Source organism: Hemibagrus wyckioides, linkage group LG04 (assembly GCF_019097595.1).
Source record: "Hemibagrus wyckioides isolate EC202008001 linkage group LG04, SWU_Hwy_1.0, whole genome shotgun sequence".
In the NCBI taxonomy this organism is placed as follows: domain Eukaryota; kingdom Metazoa; phylum Chordata; class Actinopteri; order Siluriformes; family Bagridae; genus Hemibagrus; species Hemibagrus wyckioides.
In genome coordinates, this window is record NC_080713.1 from 23,328,903 (window position 1) to 23,351,097 (window position 22,195).

Genomic DNA, 22,195 nt, shown 5'->3' on the forward strand with positions numbered 1-22,195 from the left:
TCTGAGGCTGGGATCAGTCCAGTGAGCTTCTGTGAGCTTGTCTGTGTAAGCTGCTGCTGTCATTAGGGTTGTGAGGGCTACACCACTGCTTGACTCCTGTCAGCACTTAGTGATGGCCTCTGAGCTGTGATTAATTACGATATGCGTGAGCCGAGGATTTAGCGATGTGTATGAGCTTGTGCAACCTTATGTCCTCTGAGGACTTCCTGAATAAGCTTACCTCACGCTGCGCTGTTTCATAAATAGATTTATTGTGCTTGTTACCATGATTCTGTACTTTTATTATGTTGCGCATTTTTATACTGAGATATTATTAGAATTAGTTTATATATATTAAGCATGTGACTGAATATGAATACATTATTCAGATAGATAAAAACATCTACAGATATGAACTGAAGGAGCACAATAATTTTTTTTCTTTTTTTTTAATTTATTTTTTATTTTATTTTATTTTATTTTATTTTATTTTATTTTATTTTATTTTATTTTATTTTTCAGGGTTTTTTTTTCTACGTTTACCGAAAAGGTTCAAAAGACATGAGGTGTGCATCAGAACAAGGATGTCTCTGATCTATGGGATTTAAACAGCATCATTTTGGGAACTGTACTTTGAATTAGATCAAAGTTTGTGTCCAGAGGAAGGAGAAGAGAGGGTGAGAGATGAAATGAGAACAATTGCTGATGGAAAATCCCACTTATTCCCCATATCTTAAAAAATTCCAAAACCTGAGCTGAGTGAAGCCCTGTGAATAGCTTCATATGTATCCATTTCACTTTTCAATTTCTGTTAATAAGCATGCTCGCTGACACTGTTCGGCCGCCCTCATGCTTTCTATTAATGTTACTGTTTCTTTAAATGCTATATGGAATGCAATAAAAAAAAATCGAGCAGGCAAGCGACAGATTTTTCATGTGGGTGCGAGTGAGCAGTCAGATATTAAGTTGGCAGGACAAACAAAGATCATATTATGTGATGCTTATTTATGACATGCTCACAGTGCAGAAATTTTTCCTTTTTTTTTCCTCAGTGTTTACATGGCCTTCTGGTTCAGGGCACGCCTTCTTCAGGTTTAAATACAAAAACACAAGCAGATTTTTGAAGCATTAAACAGTTTCACAGACAGATAGTGGCATCACATTACACTTCTTATATACACTGATCAGCCATAACATTATGACAATCTGCCTAATATTGTGTTGGTCCCCCTTTTTCTGCCAAAACAGCCCTGACCTGTTGAGGCATGGACTCCATTAGATCCCTGAAGGTGTGCTGTGGTATCTGGCACCAATATATTAGCAGCAGATCCTTTTAGTCCTGTAAGTTGCGAGGTGGAGCCTCCATGGATCTGACTTGTTTGTCCAGCACATCCCACAGATGCTTGACTGGATTGAGATCTGGGTAATTTGGAGGCCAATTCAACACCTCAAACTTGTTGTTGTGGTCATCAAACCATTTCTGAACCATTTTTGCTTTGTGGCATGGCGCGTTATCCTGCTGAAAGAGGTCACAGCCATCAGGGAATACCATTTGAAAGGGTATAGATGGTCTGCAACAATGTTTAGGTAGATGGTACATGTCAAAGTAACATCCACATGGATGGCAGGACCCAAGGCCAGGAGAACATGGCTTGCCTTCTTCCCATAGTGCATCCTGGTGCCATGTGTTCCCCAGGTAAGCAACGCACATGCACCTGGCCATCCAAGTGATGTAAAAGAAACCATGATTCATCAGACCAGACCACCTTCTTCTATTGCTCCTTAGTCCAGATCTGATGCTCATGTGCCCATTGTTGCCACTCTCGGTGGTGCACAGGGGTCAACATGGGCAACCTGACTAGTATGTGACTATGCAGCCCCTTATGCAACAAACTGTGATGCACTGTGTATTCTGACACCTTTCTATCAGAACCCGCATTAACTTCTTCAGCAATTTGAGCAACAGTAGCTTGTCTGTTGGATCAGATCATACGGGCCAGCCCTCACTCCCTTTGTCCATCAATGAGCCTTGGCCGCATATGACCCTTTTGCTGTTCCTTCCTTGGACCACTGATAGATACTGACCACTGCAGACCGGGAACACCCCACAAGAGCTGCAGGTTTGGAGATGCTCTGATCCAGTCGTCTAGCCATCACAATCTGGCCCTTGTCAAACTCACTCAAATCCTTACACTTGCCCATTTTTCCTGCTTCTAACACATCAACTTTGAGGACAAAATGTTCACTTGCTGCCTAATATATCCCACCCACTAACAGGTGCCATGATGAGGAGATCATCAGTGTTATTCACTTCACCTCTCACTGCTCATAATGTTATTGTTGATTGGTGTATATAAAATGTGTATCAAAAAAACTATATATATATATATATATTCAAATTTAAATGAAGTAAAATTGAGGTTTTTCACTTCTGTTAAACTATATATGCTTTAAGTGATGGCAATGACCTTTCAGACGCAAGAGAAATTAATCTGTTCTTTAATGGTAATGTGTTATGTAACTGACCTTATTTCGTTCCTTTCAAAAGAAATTTTTATCCTGTCACAAATGTCCAACAGAAAACCTTCTGTAAAAATCTTAGACAGATTGAACTGAATTATTTTCTGTTCGAGTTACTGTCTCAAGCTGTGCTGCTGTCGCTGATGATTGTGTCAATGTGAAAATGTGCCAGACGATATTGCTTATATTTGTGTTTGCGTATTCAGTAATGAACAGTCTCTCCCTAAACGCCTCTCTGGATTTCAATTAATTCCGCTTTTCACAGTTTGAAAAGAGCGAAAATAGAACAAGAACTCGTGTATATTCAGAAAAAGACTGATACATGGGCATTATGCCCATTCTGGAAGCAGCCATTAAAACGCTCTCCCATTACTGTTACAATTAACATCACATACTTCTTATGTAACAATTCATTAGCCTAATAGTTAAGAGTTTCAAAACTTTCTGCATCTTTGTTTCATTAGCATGACCATTTGTCATTTTTTTTCCAGCTGTAATGTAAACCTGTAATGTGTATTATTGCAAAGGCAGATTTTGTTTGTGTGCCTACATTCTCCTCATTTCACAACCACTTATGAATCACACTCAGAGGGGGAGGCAAATGAAAAAATGAAAGCATGCTTCCTGTAATTACCTCCATCGCACTCCAGCATTCTTCCTTAATACCTACACAGTTTGTGTGCTTGTATAGGTTTGTGTTTGCATTCTGAACAAGCTGAACGAGAAACTTCCAGATGTTCCTTAAGACACGTCGGTAAACTAATGACGGCTAAAATCGAACTTGAAAAATCAAGTCACGCAATCTATTTGTACATATTCTTCGTAACCCTCAACAGTGTGTGAGAGTATGCACAGCATGAACCATCCTGATTTACATATTGCTTAATAATGTAGAAATTACTTTCCATAGTGATACGTCACAAAGATTCATGGCTTTACAAAGAAATAAATCACGGCTGCAAATACACTTAGAGCTTCAGAATTTAGCAATCCAACTATCAATCCATTTTCGGAACCAATTTTCCTCGCAGGGATCCTATCCTAGGGGATGTGCGGCACAAAGCAGGTGACACCCTAGATAGGGTGCTAACCGATCACTTGGCACAATCACACCCAGTTACACACTATGGACAATTTAGAGATACCAGTTAGCCTGCCAGCCATGTCTTTGAACTGGGGGAGGAAATTCAGAGTACCCAAAGGAAACCCCCCAAACACTGGGAGAACATGCAGACTCCATGAACACAGGGTGGAGGTGGGAATCAAACCCCAACCTAGAAGGATTAAGGCAAATGTTCTAACCCGTATTCCAGTATACCCCCAGTTCAACAATATTCTATTATTTTGTCAGGATTATTAACCCGAAATCCATGAAGGGCTCCTGTTTCTTTTATTTATCTGCTATTTGATTATACAGTGGAAACTAGTTGTACTATAAACACATCAAGCCCACATCTTTCAAACAAGACCTTTTGACCAAACTTATGTTTTCTTATTCACAGGTTTTTGTTCGTGTCTCAACCTGTGCTGAAAGAAAAGTGTAGCTTTAATATTTATATTTTCTATTAAGCCTAGGTTTAAGTCAAAACCAGGAAAAAAAACAAACCTTTAAAATCAACTAGACTGTACTGTACTGTATAACCAAAGCCTTTGAAACCACAGTCAAGGTCACTCGCGAAAGTCATTCAATTCAGCAGAGCAGAACGAAAACAAGAGAGCTGCTAAGAATTCAATCAATTAGACACCTCTAATCACCATTTCAGAGTTCGACCATAGGAGCCTGGAGAAGGCTTAGCTCCATTCACTGAACTCATTCCATATAGTTCTCCCTTGTTTGCTCATGCAGAAAAAAGAAAATGTGGATTTTTTTTTTTTTGGCTGGTGTTTTACCGCTCTGACTAGCAAATGTAATTGAGCTCTCTGGCGCGAAATCGTGAAAAATTTACTACGCATAAATACAAAAAAAAAAGGTGCTGCTGGAAGGCCATATAAAATGGTGCCAAACTCTCAATTGTCCAATCAAGTAAAAAATAAATGTCAGGCACAAATTATATGCGCAATAAAACAATAATTGGTTAGCTTCATCAGTAGCTCCCATGTTTGAATCTTGTGATTTACACTATGCCTCTCCTAGAGCCCAAAAATTACTGATCTGTTCTTTTTTTTTTTACTTAAGCTACAGTAAGTTCAGTGCTGAGCCCTGGGTCCCAAATGTATGAAAGGCAAATTTGTTATTTAGACAGTTCAAACAGTAAACACGCAATAAAAGCTCATTTAGAGATGGCTCGCTCTAAAAGCATAGACAGTTTATTATGAAAGAAGAATATATGCATTGTTTTGGTTCAACGAACAGCATTTATTTCATTTTTATTCAAAGCTCTGTTGAATTCTTCAGACTCATTGCTTAGAAAGGTGTTGACTAATATCCTAGAGCTCCAGCTCTGACAGTTATGCCAGCTATAATTTAAATCCCATGATTATTTTAACATGCTTTTTCTAATATATTACAATTTCCATAGTAACAGTCCTATTATAGAGATGTGGTGTGTGTATATATGGAGGAGACCCCATGCTAAACTTAAAAATAAGCTTATTAAAATGTGTAATTGTAGATATGATAAAATATCCTTTGAGGAGACTTTTATTTAGCATTTTTTGGATGGAGTCTCCAGTGTTAGAACATCCCATGCTTTTAGAGCACATGAGGACATCAGGGCCAAATTTCCATGACTGGGTCAGAGCATCTCTAAGTCATGTGGGGTATTCCAAGTTTTGTGGGGTGTTCCTGGACTTGTGGCACATTTCTGGTTTTGTGCGGGGTGTTCCTGGACTTGTAAAACATTTCTGGTTTTGTGGGGTGTTCCTGCACTTGTTGAGTGTTCCTGGGCTTTGTGGGATGTTTCTGGACTTGTGGAGCATTTCTGGTTTTGTGTGGGGTGTTCCTGAACTTGTGGAGTATTCCTGATTTTGTGGGGTGTTCCTGGACTTGTTGAGTGTTCCTGGGCTTTGTGGGGTGTTTCTGGACTTGTGGAGCATTTCTGGTTTTGTGTGGGGTGTTCCTGGAATTGTCGAGTATTCCTGGTTTTGTGGGGTGTTCCTGAACTTGTGGAGTATTCCTGATTTTGTGGGGTGTTCCTGGACTTCTTTAGTGTTCCTGGGCTTTGTGGGGTGTTCCTGGACTTGTGGAGTATTCCTGGTTTTGTGGGGTGTTCCTGGAATTGTGGAGTATTCCTGGTTTTGTGGGGTGTTCCTGGACTTGTGGAGTGTTTCTGGACTTCTGGAAAATTCCTGGTTTTGTGGGTTGTTCCTGGACTTGTGGAACGTTTCTGGTTTTATGGGGTGTTCCTGAACTTGTGGAGCATTTCTGGTTTTGTGTGGGGTGTTCCTGGACTTGTGGAGTGTTCCTGGGCTTTGTAGGGTGTTCCTGGACTTGTGGAATGTTTCTGGTTTTGTGTGGGGTGTTCCTGGACTTGTAAAACATTTCTGGTTTTGTATGGGGTGTTTCTGGACTTGTGAAGTATTCCTGGTTTTGTGGTGTGTTCCCGGAATTGTAGAGTATTCTGGGTTTTGTGGGGTGCTCCTGGACTTGTGGAATATTCTGGGCTTTGTGGGGTGCTTCTGAACTTGTAGAGAGTTCCTGGTTTTGTGGGGTGGGATACCTCCTTGAGACAATATTAAGAAGAAACTTGAGAGGAACCAAACTCACAAGGAAACCCATCATCATCTGGGTGACAGTGTGATTATATTTTTGCTATGAATAATTTCCCCTCTATAACTATACTACAAAGTCTAAAAATGCAGCTGCATCACCAGGAAATTCATTCTAGTTATAACATAAAGTTTATTTTGTTGAAGTTTTCACTGATAGAGACTTGAGTGTAAAACTTTTTGTGGCAACTGCAGTCCAAAGCTATCTTCATGATTTCTAAGTAGTAATATCAACAGTGGTCCCATGTATCTTGAGAAATCCAACCAAATGTAGGGCATCAGGATGAGTCACACAGGTCTGAAAGCATCTGGGAACAGTATCAGATTTTCTTCATATATACTGAAATTGTATATAGTGTCTGGTGTGGATACTACATTCAATCAAACCGCAAGACAGCAGATTGTGAGCCAGCAGCCAATAGCTTAGAAACTCATCAGGGTCTCCTTATCCACCATTGCCACTCCAACCACAAATGCCGCATCTGCAAGGCCACCCAGTGCAGTCGATCCTCCTTCCCACAACTTTCACAGTCTTTGCACCCTCCTGACATCTGGCAGAAGGTGTCGGAACATCCATACCACCACTAGACTCTAAAACAGCTCCCTGAGGCAGTACTCAACACACTGCTGCAGCACAACACCCACTTGGATTAATCAAACCATACCCAGCACCCACTATTGTTTTACCATCACTGCACGTACTGTATGCACTTTATAATGCTCTTTGTTGTTATGAGACAATTTTTCTCTTGCGGTTACTTTTTACTTGGTCTTGCTGCAGCACTTCCTATCCAGCACTGATCTGTTGTCCTATTTATACCAGTATATACATTGCACTGTCCTGTGAAATTACTGTCTTGTGTATTTATTGTACATTGTTACACTTGTTTTATACTGTCAGATATTTACACTTTATAGCATCCTGTGCTGTATTGTTATGTGTTACACCATGGCCCTGAACAAAACTTCCAATGTATAGGACAGAGGTGTAATACCCTGCAACTATTTGTACCTGTATCTGTATTTGTTTAAGGCTCCAAATATATATAATATATTTTTAGATTTATACTGGAAGTGATTTTATTTGGAAACCCCAGCAGACATACATTATATGACACATGCCCTGTGCAGAAGCACATGGCCTGCGTGGGCAATATGGAGAACCGGGTCTGTAAATAAATCAGAAATGTCTGAACACCACTGTTAAACTATTTCCTGTGAAGAAGAGGAAAATATCTCTCTTGTCCAATACCTAAATATTTTGTGCTCTGTGTGTGGTTCTGAGATGTAGCTGATATGGGATTTTTTTTGCTGGAACTTGGTAACCCTGCCCATGAGCTTTATCAAAGATGAGCAGATTTTTCATTTTGTCACGCAAGATCCCAGTCCTCGGTGCACAAACCTAGCCAGCTTGCATATACTGCACATATTGCACATACTTTTCATATCTATATTTGTATTAATCTGAAATGTTATCACATCCGAATAACCACATTCACTTTCGTGTTATATGGAGGAATGCTATTAAAGCCAATGGGACTTAAATTTTTTCTGATGCTGTATTTATTCTGATGATCAGAAGCTTGGCCATAACCGAATAACCACCACACTCTAGTTATTCCCTTCTTACTTGATACTGTGAAGGTGATGAGTTTACTGGTGAATAAAAACGCTGGATTATTCCATAATAGCCTCTAAACTGATGGAGAAAAACCGTGATGGAGAATTTCATTTGGTTTCCGACAAGCAATTAGGTGGAACTAATAGTGTTATTTTCGAACAATTTTATGGTTTTGTGTAGAGGGGAATGCTTCTGATGGCCGATTGTTTAAATAAAATAAAATGGTGGGATTGTGAGGTACAGAAGATTGGTGTAATAGAAAATGATCGGAAAAAAAACTATGGATAATTTAGTTTTATTGCTAATGGACATTTTGAATTTGTATGAGGGAGAATCATGATATGTAGATTGTAACCTATTTAACAGGAAATGTTCTTTGTTTAAAAAGGTAAGTCTCTAACCCTGCCATCTTTGGTGCATAAATATTCAGCATATCATTAAGGTGATGGTTGCTTGAAGAAAGTCTTTGAATAAGTGAATTAGAAGGCATGCAAGGGGTCAGCAAGTCCAATCACTTTACCTCATATAACATAGTTTGTTCTCTTGCCTGTTCTACTTGCCTTGTATTTATGCACAGTATAAAATTACTCCTCTCCTTCCCAGTGCTTTTGTGTAATTGGTTCACATGTCTGAAATAGACATCTACAGACGTAATCTATAGAGAGACAGAGACGTCTGCAGACGTAATCTTTCATAATCTAGCATGGATTACTATATTCTATGGAATAGAAATATTAATCAGCAAACAGGATTTGAGGTGGTTAAGGTGGCCTTGCATAGGGACCCAGCAGTGATAACTTGGTGGTTAAGGTGTTTGACTACTGATTGGAAGGTTGTCCACCCAGGTCCACCAAGCTGCCACTGCTGGGTCCCTAAGCAAGGCCCTTAACCCTCAATTGCTCAGTTGTATGAAAAATGAGAAACATTGTACGTTGCTCTGGATAAGGGTGTCTGGCAAAAATGTAAATGTAGAATATATATCCAGATATTTATCAGTCTAAAATGTGGTGTATAATTTGTAAGACTGACAGTCTGATTTTGCTAGTGTAAATGAATAATGATTGGCCCATGTGTGGATTTAAAATTGTGTTTTGTTAATTATGTGAAAGTAGCTGAGAAAATAGCAGCCTTTCCGGAGACTAAAAATGCTTTTGCTAGAGTTATTGGAAGTTATTCTGTCTTTGGTTTTGATGTAGAGACGAGCTGACTCAATCAATACTGAACTGTGGGGAAACTGAATGGCTTGTTTAATTTGAACATTCCATGGGTTTTAAGGTATATGCACTGTAAACTCTAAAGACTGGCCAATCCTTTTAGCTCTGGGTGTCTGAGACTGTGTTGCTGTGGGATGAGTTCAATGTATGAAGAAAATGTCAGATATTATATTGTTTTCAGGACCCTTGTTTTCAACAAAGTTACTTTCAGAGACATTATCCTGGGATTAGTATTGCAGCTGGTAGGACAAAAGTACAAGCGAGTACAGTAGGTATCCTTAAAAAAGAACAGTTTGTACTGTACATTAACAAAAAAAAATGCATATGCTAAGGGAAAAAATGAGGAACAAGAGACAGTGAGGTCTCTTGGAAGGGACGTACCAGAGAAAAGGTCAGTGGCCTGAACTAGCTAACATCAAGTAAAGCAGTTTCTCACACATGCTTTAGTTAGAATTGATATATTTGATGTCAGATATTAGACGTATTGTTGTAATATACGTTCCTACACATAGTCCAAGTCTCTTTTGCTAGATATTTCTGATACTTTTTCAGAATCTGGCGTCTCATCTATCCAATTAGCACATTTCCTTCGGCTTGAAATAATTAAAAATACTTTCAAAGTGATGACTTCTGATTGGCCTAATTTGGTCATTTGCCAGTTTTTATTCACCAGCCAGCTTTCACAAAACTGCTACCAAATGGAAAGGGTGGAGTCTAGCACATGCTGTCTAGGAGACATGGGACATCAGCTGATGCATTTTTTCATCTTCCTGCTCATTTAGAATAACCGGGCAGCATTTAGAGGAAACACACTCAGAGGAAATCAGCCCTCTGCCACATACAAGACCCATGATTTACTAGTGTCTCAACTGATTGATAAGGAGAAGAGAGCATGCCAGCCGTCCAAACTGCAGAGCACAGTCAGTTTTTCAAGATTCAAGAAGCTTTATTGTCATTTCAACCACATATAGCTGATGCAGTACATAGTGAAATGAAACAACGTTTCTCCAGGACCTGCTGCTACATAAACATACAACATAGAGTTCAAACACAAAAAAACACCACAGAGCTAGGACAGAAGTTTGTCTTAGCCACATAAAGTGCACAGTGTGCAGCTAGGTGCAAACAGAGCATAAACAAGACAGTGCAAGAATAATAAATACAAAAAATGACAACACAAAGACACAGGACACTTAGCGCCGAAGAACATGTGTAATGGAATGTAAGTGAAATGAAATGAAATGATGTAAAAATATTGTGCAAAAAATAGAAATAAACATAAATATAACTATAGCAGCAGATGACAGGTTGAGGTAGTGCAATAAGTAATGAACAATATAAATTATGTGTGTGTGTCCATACAGGTGAGAGAGAGAGTGTGTGTGTGTATATGTGTGTGAGAGAGAGAGTTTTGTACAGTTCAGTCCTGAGTGTGTGTGTGTGTGTGTGTGTGTGAGAGAGAGTTTTGTACAGTTCAGTCCTGAGTGTGTGTGTGTGTGTGAGAGAGAGTTTTGTACAGTTCAGTCCTGAGTATGTGTGTGTGTGAGAGAGAGAGTTTTGTACAGTTCAGTCCTGAGTGTGTGTGTGTGTGTGTGTGAGAGAGAGAGAGAGTTTTGTACAGTTCAGTCCTGAGTGTGTGTGTGTGTGTGTGAGAGAGAGTTTTGTACAGTTCAGTCCTGAGTGTGTGTGTGTGTGTGTGAGAGAGAGAGAGTTTTGTACAGTTCAGTCCTGAGTGTGTGTGTGTGTGTGTGTGAGAGAGAGAGTTTTGTACAGTTCAGTCCTGAGTGTGTGTGTGTGTGAGAGAGAGTTTTGTACAGTTCAGTCCTGAGTGTGTGTGTGTGTGTGTGAGAGATTTTTGTACAGTTCAGTCCTGAGTGTGTGTGTGTGTGTGTGAGAGAGAGAGAGTTTTGTACAGTTCAGTCCTGAGTGTGTGTGTGTGAGAGATTTTTGTACAGTTCAGTCCTGAGTGTGTGTGTGTGAGAGATTTTTGTACAGTTCAGTCCTGAGTGTGTGTGTGTGTGTGTGTGTGTGAGAGAGTTTTGTACAGTTCAGTCCTGAGTGTGTGTGTGTGTGTGTGAGAGATTTTTGTACAGTTCAGTCCTGAGTGTGTGTGTGTGTGAGAGAGTTTTGTACAGTTCAGTCCTGAGTGTGTGTGTGTGTGTGAGAGAGTTTTGTACAGTTCAGTCCTGAGTGTGTGTGTGTGTGTGAGAGAGATTTTTGTACAGTTCAGTCCTGAGTGTGTGTGTGTGTGAGAGAGTTTTGTACAGTTCAGTCCTGAGTGTGTGTGTGTGTGAGAGAGTTTTGTACAGTTCAGTCCTGAGTGTGTGTGTGTGTGTGTGAGAGAGAGAGTTTTGTACAGTTCAGTCCTCAGTGTGTGTGTGTGAGAGAGAGAGAGTTTTGTACAGTTCAGTCCTGAGTGTGTGTGTGTGTGTGTGAGAGATTTTTGTACAGTTCAGTCCTGAGTGTGTGTGTGTGTGAGAGAGAGAGTTTTGTACAGTTCAGTCCTGAGTGTGTGTGTGTGTGTGAGAGAGAGAGAGAGTGTAGAACAGTTCAGTCCTGGGTGTTGAGGAGCCTGATGGCTTGAGGAAAGAAACTGTTACACAGTCTGGTTGTGAGGGCCCGAATGCTCCGGTACCTCTTTCCAGATGGCAGGAGGGTGAAGAGTGTGTGTGAGGGGTGTGTGGGGTCATCCACAATGCTGTTAGCTTTGCGGATGCAGCGTGTGGTGTAAATGTCCGTGATAGAGGGAAGAGACTACTTTCCTGACTCCTGGTCATGGATGTCTGTGGGATTTTTGGGATCCAAACTCAAGAGCTCCCAAATATAGGGCAGAAACTTACAGCTACATTTTTTGATTTAGAGTTTATTTTGAAAAAGGCTTCACTTTCTTTACCCAGGCATTAAGCAGCTCTTCTGATAAAGTGTCATGGGACAATGTGTGTATAACTGAATGCACATTAAATGCCAAACGAAGCAAACCAAGCTATATGAAGGTCCTTGGTTTACTGAAAAAAGTTCAAATATGTAGAAACAGGATTATGGTCCCTTTATGTCTTTCTTTATGTTTTGTAAATCAAAAACTGTTTAAATTTTAACATGAACACACAGTTAAGGAATGTATACATGTCCTAGCAGGCGCAGAATCCCTGTGAGGAAAATCAAATGTGTCTTCTAAACCTCTTCTTGCTCAACAGTCTGAAAATGACACAAATTGGTGATATGTGTCTCTTCATTAGCATTAAGTCTTTAATGAGATGGACAAATATGGTGTGTTAATAAAGCTGCAGTTTGGATACTTAAAACTGTATTGTTAATGTATAATCCAACACTGATCCTATTCAAATAAAGCTTAGATCTGATTAGGATTGTAAATACATTTACAGAACCACAGCTGGGGAACTATTTGTTTCCTTTCTGTCTTTTTTATTTTTTTTTATTTCAAGCCTCATGACATATTTATTGTAACTGAAATTCTCAGATGTTGCATCTGGGTTTTATAGTGCAGAACATTTTTTGCAATGCATTGCCATGTTCTTCATGTAATGGACACCTCCATAGGTAAAGTGTAGCTCTGTATTTCTATTGCTTTGTTAATTTGATTTCTGTTCTATTCCAAGCCAAATCTCTAGGACTGTGTGGAATCATCTGAAGATCTTCTTGGACACACACACACACATACACACGCATATATATATATATATATATATATATATATATATATATATATATATATATATATATATATATATATATGTATATATAAATATATATATATATATATATAAATATATATATATCTATAAATATATATATATGTGTATATATATGTATATACACTATATTGCCAAAAGTATTCGCTCACCTGCCTTGACTCGCATATGAACTTAAGTGACATCCCATTCCTAATCCATAGGGTTCAATATGACGTCGGTCCACCCTTTGCAGCTATAACATCTTCAACTCTTCTGGGAAGGCTGTCCACAAGGTTTAGGAGTGTGTTTATGGGAATTTTTGACCATTCTTCCAGAAGCACATTTGTGAGGTCACACACTGATGTTGGACGAGAAGGCCTGGCTCTCAGTCTCCGCTCTAATTCATCCCAAAGGTGTTCTATCGGGTTGAGGTCAGGACTCTGTGCAGGCCAGTCAAGTTCATCCACACCAGACTCTGTCATCCATGTCTTTATGGACCTTGCTTTGTGCACTGGTGCACAGTCATGTTGGAAGAGGAAGGGGCCAGCTCCAAACTGTTCCCACAAAGTTGGGAGCATGGAATTGTCCAAAATGTCTTGGTATGCTGAAGCATTCAGAGTTCCTTTCACTGGAACTAAGGGGCCAAGCCCAGCTCCTGAAAAACAACCCCACACCATAATCCCCCCTCCACCAAACTTTACACTTGGCACAATGCAGTCAGACAAGTACCGTTCTCCTGGCAACCGCCAAACCCAGACTCGTCCATCAGATTGCCAGATGGAGAAGCGCGATTCGTCACTCCAGAGAACACGTCTCCACTGCTCTAGAGTCCAGTGGCGGCATGCTTTACACCACTGCATCCGACGCTTTGCATTGCACTTGGTGATGTATGGCTTGGATGCAGCTGCTCGGCCATGGAAACCCATTCCATGAAGCTCTCTGCGCACTGTTCTTGAGCTAATCTGAAGGCCACATGAAGTTTGGAGGTCTGTAGCGATTGACTCTGCAGAAAGTTGGCGACCTCTTCGCACTATGCGCCTCAGCATCCGCTGACCCCGCTCCGTCAGTTTATGTGGCCTACCACTTCGTGGCTGAGTTGCTGTCGTTCCCAAACACTTCCACGTTCTTATAATACAGCTGACAGTTGACTGTGGAATATTTAGGAGCGAGGAAATTTCACGACTGGATTTGTTGCACAGGTGGCATCCTATCACAGTTCCACACTGGAATTCACTGAGCTCCTGAGAGCGACCCATTCTTTCACAAATGTTTGTAAAAACAGTCTGCATGCCTAGGTGCTTGATTTTATACACCTGTGGCCATGGAAGTGATTGGAACACCTGATTCTGATTATTTGGATGGGTGAGCGAATACTTTTGGCAATATAGTGTATATATGCATGCTGAGACTTTATATATGCATGCTGAGACTTTCCCACAAACTCACAAGTATGATAATGTAGGATGTAGTATTTGCAATAAATAAACTGTCATACAGAAATTGGGTCATTTATCTTGTCATGTACATGTCAGACTACATGTAAAACATACGTAGCGATTTGCATAACATTCTGTTTCCTTAGTCCTCTGTTTTCATCCTCTACTGCCTAGCTGACCTGTGGTCTTGCGCATACATATGTGCTGATAGTGTGGTTGAGAGGATCTCCCTTGCCATAGCATGACCCTGTTAACTCAGCTGAGCTCTGCAAATAAGCATACTGGGCTAGTTCGCTCCATTCTCAACTCATCTCTCCATTGGGTCAAGTACTCCCTTGGCTTGACCCTCATACTTGTGATATGTCACAGCGGCATGGATGGCATATCTCTAGGGGAGCTTATTGTTTCTGAAAATGGTGCTTCTATCCACTGTGATTTGTCAAGAGTACATAGTGTGATCTCTACTTTGTTCATTAGTCCCCCGAGACCTCACCTTTTGATCCTGTGCAAGAACTGAAATGGCTATGTAGAAAAGCCACATTTATGCCAGTGAACAGTGAAAAATTGTGGGAGAACTTTTCGACAATTTCAGCAGGATGTTACTCAGAGAACATAGCAGGCCCTGGATAATGTAAGGTTTCTTATTGGTGCTTGTGTCCTTGGCCCAGTAGATAAAAAACATAATGTCATAATAAAACTTTTCAGAACAAATCATACTACAGCATTCCAGTTGCTCAGGTTTTGCTCAGGGAGAGAAAATAGGTAGAGGGAGATTACATACATATATGTAAGACATCATGGCTCAGGTATGCCATGTTAGTGATTGCCCTGCTCGCTTGTCCCTAATGACTAGCTGTTTACAGTGCTTACCCACTCTAAACCATGCTGCAACATGCATGCTTTACTGATAAGCTTACATGCATTAGTGACCACATGGCCATGGAGTGACCTTGTGGTTAAACCTGGAGTTGTCACCAAAGTTCACTCAATTCTTATACTGATACTTAATCGATTGACCAACAAGATGAACCTGCAGAGTTTTCTTTTATACCCAATGCACACCCTGCAGTCCTGCTTAGACTAAAATGTGGCCAGTCAATCCTCAGAACAACTGTTCATCTGCCACTGAGGAAATTAAAGGCACAAGGGCCTCTCTTGCCTAAACAAAACTGACCAACTGGATGGTGGACTTCATCACCATTACCTAGCCTGTTAAAATGGATGTTTGGCCCTATGTTTAAAGAAATGGCACTTTGTGAGAAGTGTCTTATCTTTACTAAAAACCATGCTGTGTTTTGGACTGGGAGTATTTCCAGGAAGTATTTCAGTATCTCATTCCTAGTGTTTCCCGGAAAGGCTCTGGATCTAGCAGTCTGATCGAGATAAAGTGGTTCCTGTAAGTGAGCGAGTGCTTTATTGAGTTTAAGCTGCTGCTACTTGTGTGTCGCCATGTATCTTGTTCAGAGCTTTCTTTGTTCTGCCCAGTGCTCACCCTGTAGACAGAAACTGGCCCAATGGCCCAACGTTTTGACTTATAAGCAGTCTGGAAGCTCAGTAGCATGTGCTTCTACATGGGGATTCATCTCATTTTGGCCATTACTTAGAAGTATGCCACTGTGGAACGTTTGTCCTGCCACTAGCTGCTCATCACTTTCCGCTATATGAGCCCTCTATAATTCTAATTAGACCAAAAATATGAACCATCTGTCATGGAGGAAAGACATGAGATGCACTTTTGCCTAAGCAGAAACTGGCCCAATGCTTGGCGGACATCATTATCATGGCCCCAATCATAACATATCACTCTGCAAGGAGACATTGTCATTACACAGTTCCAGTTGCAACTACAGTATATCCCATTTGGATGTATTATAATTAATAAGTTAGAACAATCCAAGAAATAAAGTTGCAAAGGGGAAAAAAGTTCATATCTCACTCTGTGCTTGAATTTATTCTGTTAGAGTGATGTCATGGCCTGTAGGTGCCAAGACAAGTAAGAAGAGGGAAATAAGAGGGGAAAACCAGTCCAGGGCAATGGCTCTCCATGGCTAGATCTGGAGACTCCTGCTTTAGTTAAGCCAATTTATATGGTACAAATCAAAAGAAAGTCTCGCATCAAAGAAACAATTCTTATTGGCAATCTGGGCTTCAAAATTGCTTTCAATGTTTAATTATAAAAGTCGAAATGTTGGAAGGCAAACATCATACCATGTGCTCTTTGTGGAACATGTTTATGAAGTTAATTGCATTTCAAAGATGCTCTCTTAAAATCATATCCCTGAGTTGAAAAATGTCTTTAATCTTCTATAGATTTACAGTACAATGCATGCGAACAATACTTATGACAATGACAGTTCCTTTATGAATGCCTGTCTGTCTTTTTCACTTAGATTGTTGGACAGAGATGAAATTATTGATCTTGAGCACTTTTGTCTGAGTTTCTGCAGTAGAGCAGAAATTATGCTTAAAGATCATTGAATTGTTCATTTTAACTCTAGCATTATGTCTGCTAGTTTGCAATTGTCTCTTCTGTGTCATGTCTCTCTGGAGGATATTTCAAGAAGTAGCTCATATGAATTTCAACAATGTCTGCCTTTTTCACTGAGACAAAGGAGCCCGTTTCTATCAGACAGACAGATGAGGCAGTTTAATACAGTAAAAACAGTGACTAAAAAAGAAGGTTTTGATTTCGGTGGGTTCGGAATTGAGACTATTGTGTGTGACAGTTTAATGGGTAGGACTGGGGGGGAAAAAAGGAAACAAAATAAAAATGGTTCTAATTTGCTAGTATAAATGCTGATTCCCCCAAAGCATTTTTGGTGTCACACAAGACTCTGGTTTTATTATTATTATTATTGTAGTTTTGCTGGCAAAACTGTGGATTTTCACATATTTTCTCGGTTGTGTCTGCATGGGTTTCCTCCAGGTTCTCTGGTTTCCTCGTATTATTCAGAAATATTGCAGTCAGAGTATTGGCTATGTTGAGTTGGTTTATGTATTGCCTATGCTAAACTGTGCCTAAGCATAAATAAAAGTTGTTATTATGCCAGCACTGTAAAGATATCCTGCAGGAAAGAAACATATAGAATTGCTTCAAGTCTTCCATGACACCACACTGTTCCTGGAAATTAGCAACCGGTGCTCCCTGTGCTCTGTTGGACAGCAGGGTTTCCAGTCCCTGATTAGTGAGCCATACATCCTCTGCCAGTTTCTACGTACATTCCACTTGCTCATTATCACTTATTCTAATGTGAAGTATACATTCTGCACTAACATATCACACCTGCTGCTATTCTCCAGATGCTTCATAAGACCTTGATTAGGTGTGTAGCTTGTGTTAAATGAGGGCTGGAAGTAAGCAAACCTCCTGAGGGATAATCATCCATGCATAAGACGCACCAATCCAAAAGTGATAAACTGTAAAAGAGAGTCTCCTTCTCTTTTTCTCACCCACTCGGCTACTTTATCCAGCACTGAAACCATTTTCAATTGTTTATATCCCATGGTTAATCGCTTCCAGCAAGGAAACAACCACCCTGCTCACACGCAGCCATCGTTTAGCCTTAATCAGAGGTAGGTGACACTGTGGTTAAAAGCTGACTCTTTTTGAACATACCTCCTGCATCACAGTTTTTCAATCAGTGCATTTGGATTACACAGGGATCTTCCTAGCAGGTGGTAAAGCCCTGTGTTTTGCAGGAATAGCATCCTCTGGTGCATAAACCTCGCCTCCAACCATGTAATCTCTCCTGAGGACACTGCAGAGACATTTGATAGTAATTGCTTTCTGCTCCAACTTGTTCACAGAGCTTGTAAAAATAGGCTCACCAAACAACTTGCTCCAAAAAGAGAAACCCATCCCTTCTCCCGTCTGGCTTCAGTGGAGCCTCAGGGACTGTGCATATCTGGGCAGAACCTTGGATCAATATTTAATCTTCATGCACTTTATGTTCTTTAGTAAACAGATTTCAATGATGATTCTGCGAGAATTATTACATATAGCAACTTATTACTCACACCGAATTACCAGAGAGAGACACAAACCGAGGGGAAAGCATCATGTCCGCAGATATTTTACAATAAGGCGGAGAATAATGTCGTGTTTTAAAACTGGATAGTAAAAAAACTCTTCTTATTTTCCTTCTTTTCTTGACTGTGCTGTGTGCTGGTTGGGTTACAGTCAGATTTATTTATTTTTTCCTGATGACTTAAACAGCACTAGGAGACTTTACAACCTCTTCGGCTTTGTGTTTGCATTCAAGGGCGAACGTCTTGCCGCTTTGAGGATGTGATGGTGCCATGATCTGTTTTCGTATGCTGATTTGTTTGCTGACTAATTTGTAAGGTCGTGTTTGCTGGTGCTGACTGAGAGCTTTATTCAAGCAGCTGTAGAGTATGCTGAGGCACATAGAAGAGAGCAAGAGGGAGAGAGGCACAGTTTGTGATTTTTTAGCCTTGAGGGTTGAACAGAAACATGCACATGTACACACACACACACACACACACACAAATACACGCACACACCAAGCATGCTCTGCAGTTCTTGTTCCTGTCCTATAGAAACCAGGAATGCCGACACACTTTAATGAAAGATATTGCAGCTGAAGGACAAAATCTGCAACCATGTTTATTTTTATGCTCTCTCTCTCTCTCTCTCTCTCTCTCTCTGTGCGTCACAGGTACAATGTACTGTCAAACCTCTTCTCTCCATCCGTTCTTTCCATTCTTCATCTCGCTCACAGCTCCAGGGGAGCAGCACTGCAGTATTTAACTGAAAGTTTTACTAGTGAGCAAAACTAAAAGTGGTGTGCTAATGGAGTTGTAGTATAGAGCTGTGCAAAAGTAATAGCAACCATAAAATAAAAGAAGAAAAATGCTGTATGTATGTATATATATATATATATATATATATATATATATATATATAAACAGTAAATTACAAGTCTCACTATCTCATACATATGTCAAACAGGAATATGAAAACCTAATTTATATTTTTGCAAATCTAGGGAACAAAGTGTAATCCCTCATAAAAATTCTCTTTTATTTCAAAAGCGGAAAACAACAGACAGAATTTTATTACGCCGAGCAATTTTCACATTCATATGTATAATCCATATTTGATCTTCATGATTTATTTTGAAATTAAATTCCTAGTTGATGTTTTTTAAAACTTTGTTTAAAAAACCTTTCATCTACGTATTGGTTTGTTTTCACTTTGGTTAATGGCTTCACACAATGTTATTTGACTACCTTCAATTTTATGCTAACATCACCGTCAAAACTCATAGATCACTAACTAGCCAAACCTCTTCTATTACTCTGCTATAACTGCATCGCATCCTAAAGTCCAATGTGCACTACTTCACCACCGAATTTCTCATTAATAACATTGAACAGAAATAATAATGAGTGAGAAATGAAGCTCTTTTGTTTTAAGGACCTAAAAGCAGTCCCTGACTGTTACCTTTTATGTCTGAGATCACTGAGTTTTCTTTCTCTCGTAATAAACACCATTGTAACTGCACATCAGCGGCGTCGGAGCAGCACAAAAGCACTAACTTTTAAGAGGAATAATAAAAAATAATCCAAGAACCAAACACATTAGCACCTGAATGACTAAACCATATCACAAATATATCAATAGAAAATATCTTCGGTGGAGTATTGCTTTACGAAATACAAGCTCCATCTTAATATCCATGATATCAAGTTTAAAATTAATGTCGGGGAAAGAAGTAGGGAGGAAAAAAAGAAGTGTAAAAGTAAAATAGTATCAGTGAACTGAGTTGTAGGTCTTTCAGGGATAAATATACGTTTGAAATCTTTTTCATTTCATTGTAAAGCTGCTTTCTGACAATGTCCTAAGTGCTTTACAAATAAAATTGAATTGAATTGAATTTTAGCTCTTAAAACAAGTCTTGTTTAGTCATTTTTAGCTGAAAAGGGAAGCTTTAAACAGGACTTTAGGAGGAAACCAGGCCAAAACAACAAACATAAAGTTGTTCTAACTTTTTGGAGGAGTTCTCCCTAAACTTAATAAGAAGCAAAATTCACTTGTACAAAGCTCTTACCTCACTCCCTTTCTAACCCAAAACAGGAGAAAATAAACAGGAACAAAAATGCCATCCACCTCCCTACTACAGCCAACGAAATGTAATACGATTTACACAAGCAGAATGAAAGAACCCGGCTGGCACTCGCTACTGTAGCGAACAACATCTTGTATACAGACTGAGGCAACAACTACACAACCTCCAATGGCAGCAACAGCACCCACAGTAACATTCTGGGGCAGGAGAAATCCAAGCAAACAGCAACATGAAGACAAAAGAGCTCTCAGAACTGAATTTCTTTTCCAGCTTTATACCTTGGCTCCAACTCCAGCAGCCAATCAGAGCTCCAGTGGTTGAGTCAGCTTGTGTCTATTAAGTTCAGTACTGGTGAGAGAGAGAGAGAGAGAGAGAGAGAGAGAGAGAGAGAGAGAGAGAGAGAACACTACAACATGGCAAAAAAAACAAAAAACAAAAGCACATTACATAACACGTGTACAATCGTCCATAAAGTAAATTATTGCAGATGTCTATTACTAAATAAAAAGAATTATACCTCAGGACAGGTAACAATATAAGATGACTCAGGTGATATTGAACAGTATCAATGTTGTGAAATCATACCCAAAGACTATATATGCATTATTTGACTCAAAATGAAATAAATAAACAAACAAATAAATCTTTATCTGCACAAAGTGCACATGTATTCTCTTAATCTTTCTGCTTTTAGCTCACAAATACCAGAACAAAACCATATCTTAAGATTCGCACCTCATAGGATAATCTGGAGAGATTCTGGGAAAATAGCACTGTGAATTTGCACAAAGGCACCGACGTCTTAGAATATAATGTATGAGCATTATGAGGGAAAAGCGCACACTTGCATGAAAGTATGCACCTGCTCCTATAAACGCTTTCTTACTACGGGGCTGTTATAAGATCATGCAGAGCAATCATCATGAGAAATAAATCAGGTTTATTTTAAAGCTCAAAATTACAAGCAGGTCTGCAGAGGCTTTACAAGCTGCTAAAAAGTGACAACCTCCCTCTACTCCTCCACCAGCCAAGCACTCATAAAGTCAGAGCCTCCTAAAGAGAGGAAAAATGTGAGAAACCATGGAGGGAAAAATTTGTCCCAGCACAACATTACACCACACATACACACACACACACACACAAACACATACATGCTAGATGCAGATTAGACATACAATGGGTCCACTTCTGTAAAATTAACCATCATTTAAAAACACAAATCATAAAGTTCTGTCTTTTGTATAACATTTATCATTATCATTTTGTAAATCAGACAGTGTGTATTGTTTCTACTTTTAGTTTCTACTCCAAAAGCACTTCAGAGTCAGAACCAATCCACCTCACTGCTGTTCATTAGACCTGTGACTGTATTTCATATATACGCTTTCACAATTGCTGCTGATGGTGTGTCACCAATATCACTGATAGGCTACATGGGCTAGAAAATAATCATATCCATTCTGTGTACCTTTCTCAAGACCATTGCTGCTACTGTTGCACTTGGTTGCATAAACAAGACAAAATAATCAAAGACATTTTTTATCAGCATGAAGCCTTTATTATCGCCACGCATACATTACGGCACAGTGGAATTCTTTTCTTCGCATATCCTAGCTGAGGAAGTTGGGGTCAGAGCACAGGGGCAGCTATGATACATAGCTCTGTTTGGCTCCACTGCCCAACAGTGGAGCTGGGTGGTGGTGCTGGAGCTTGAACCCTGTTCAACAACTCACAGTCTTAACCACTTGAGCCACCACTGTCCCATTTGTTAACAGTTTTGTTTTTATGGAAGCCCTGAACCACAAGTTGTGGAAAAAGTTATGTCATTATTTCAGCTTAACAGATATAATATCTTTATATGGAATGAATAATTTTTTTCTAGTTATTATCTTAGATTATTTCTGTTCAGTCCAATCCATAAATCCATAAGCAT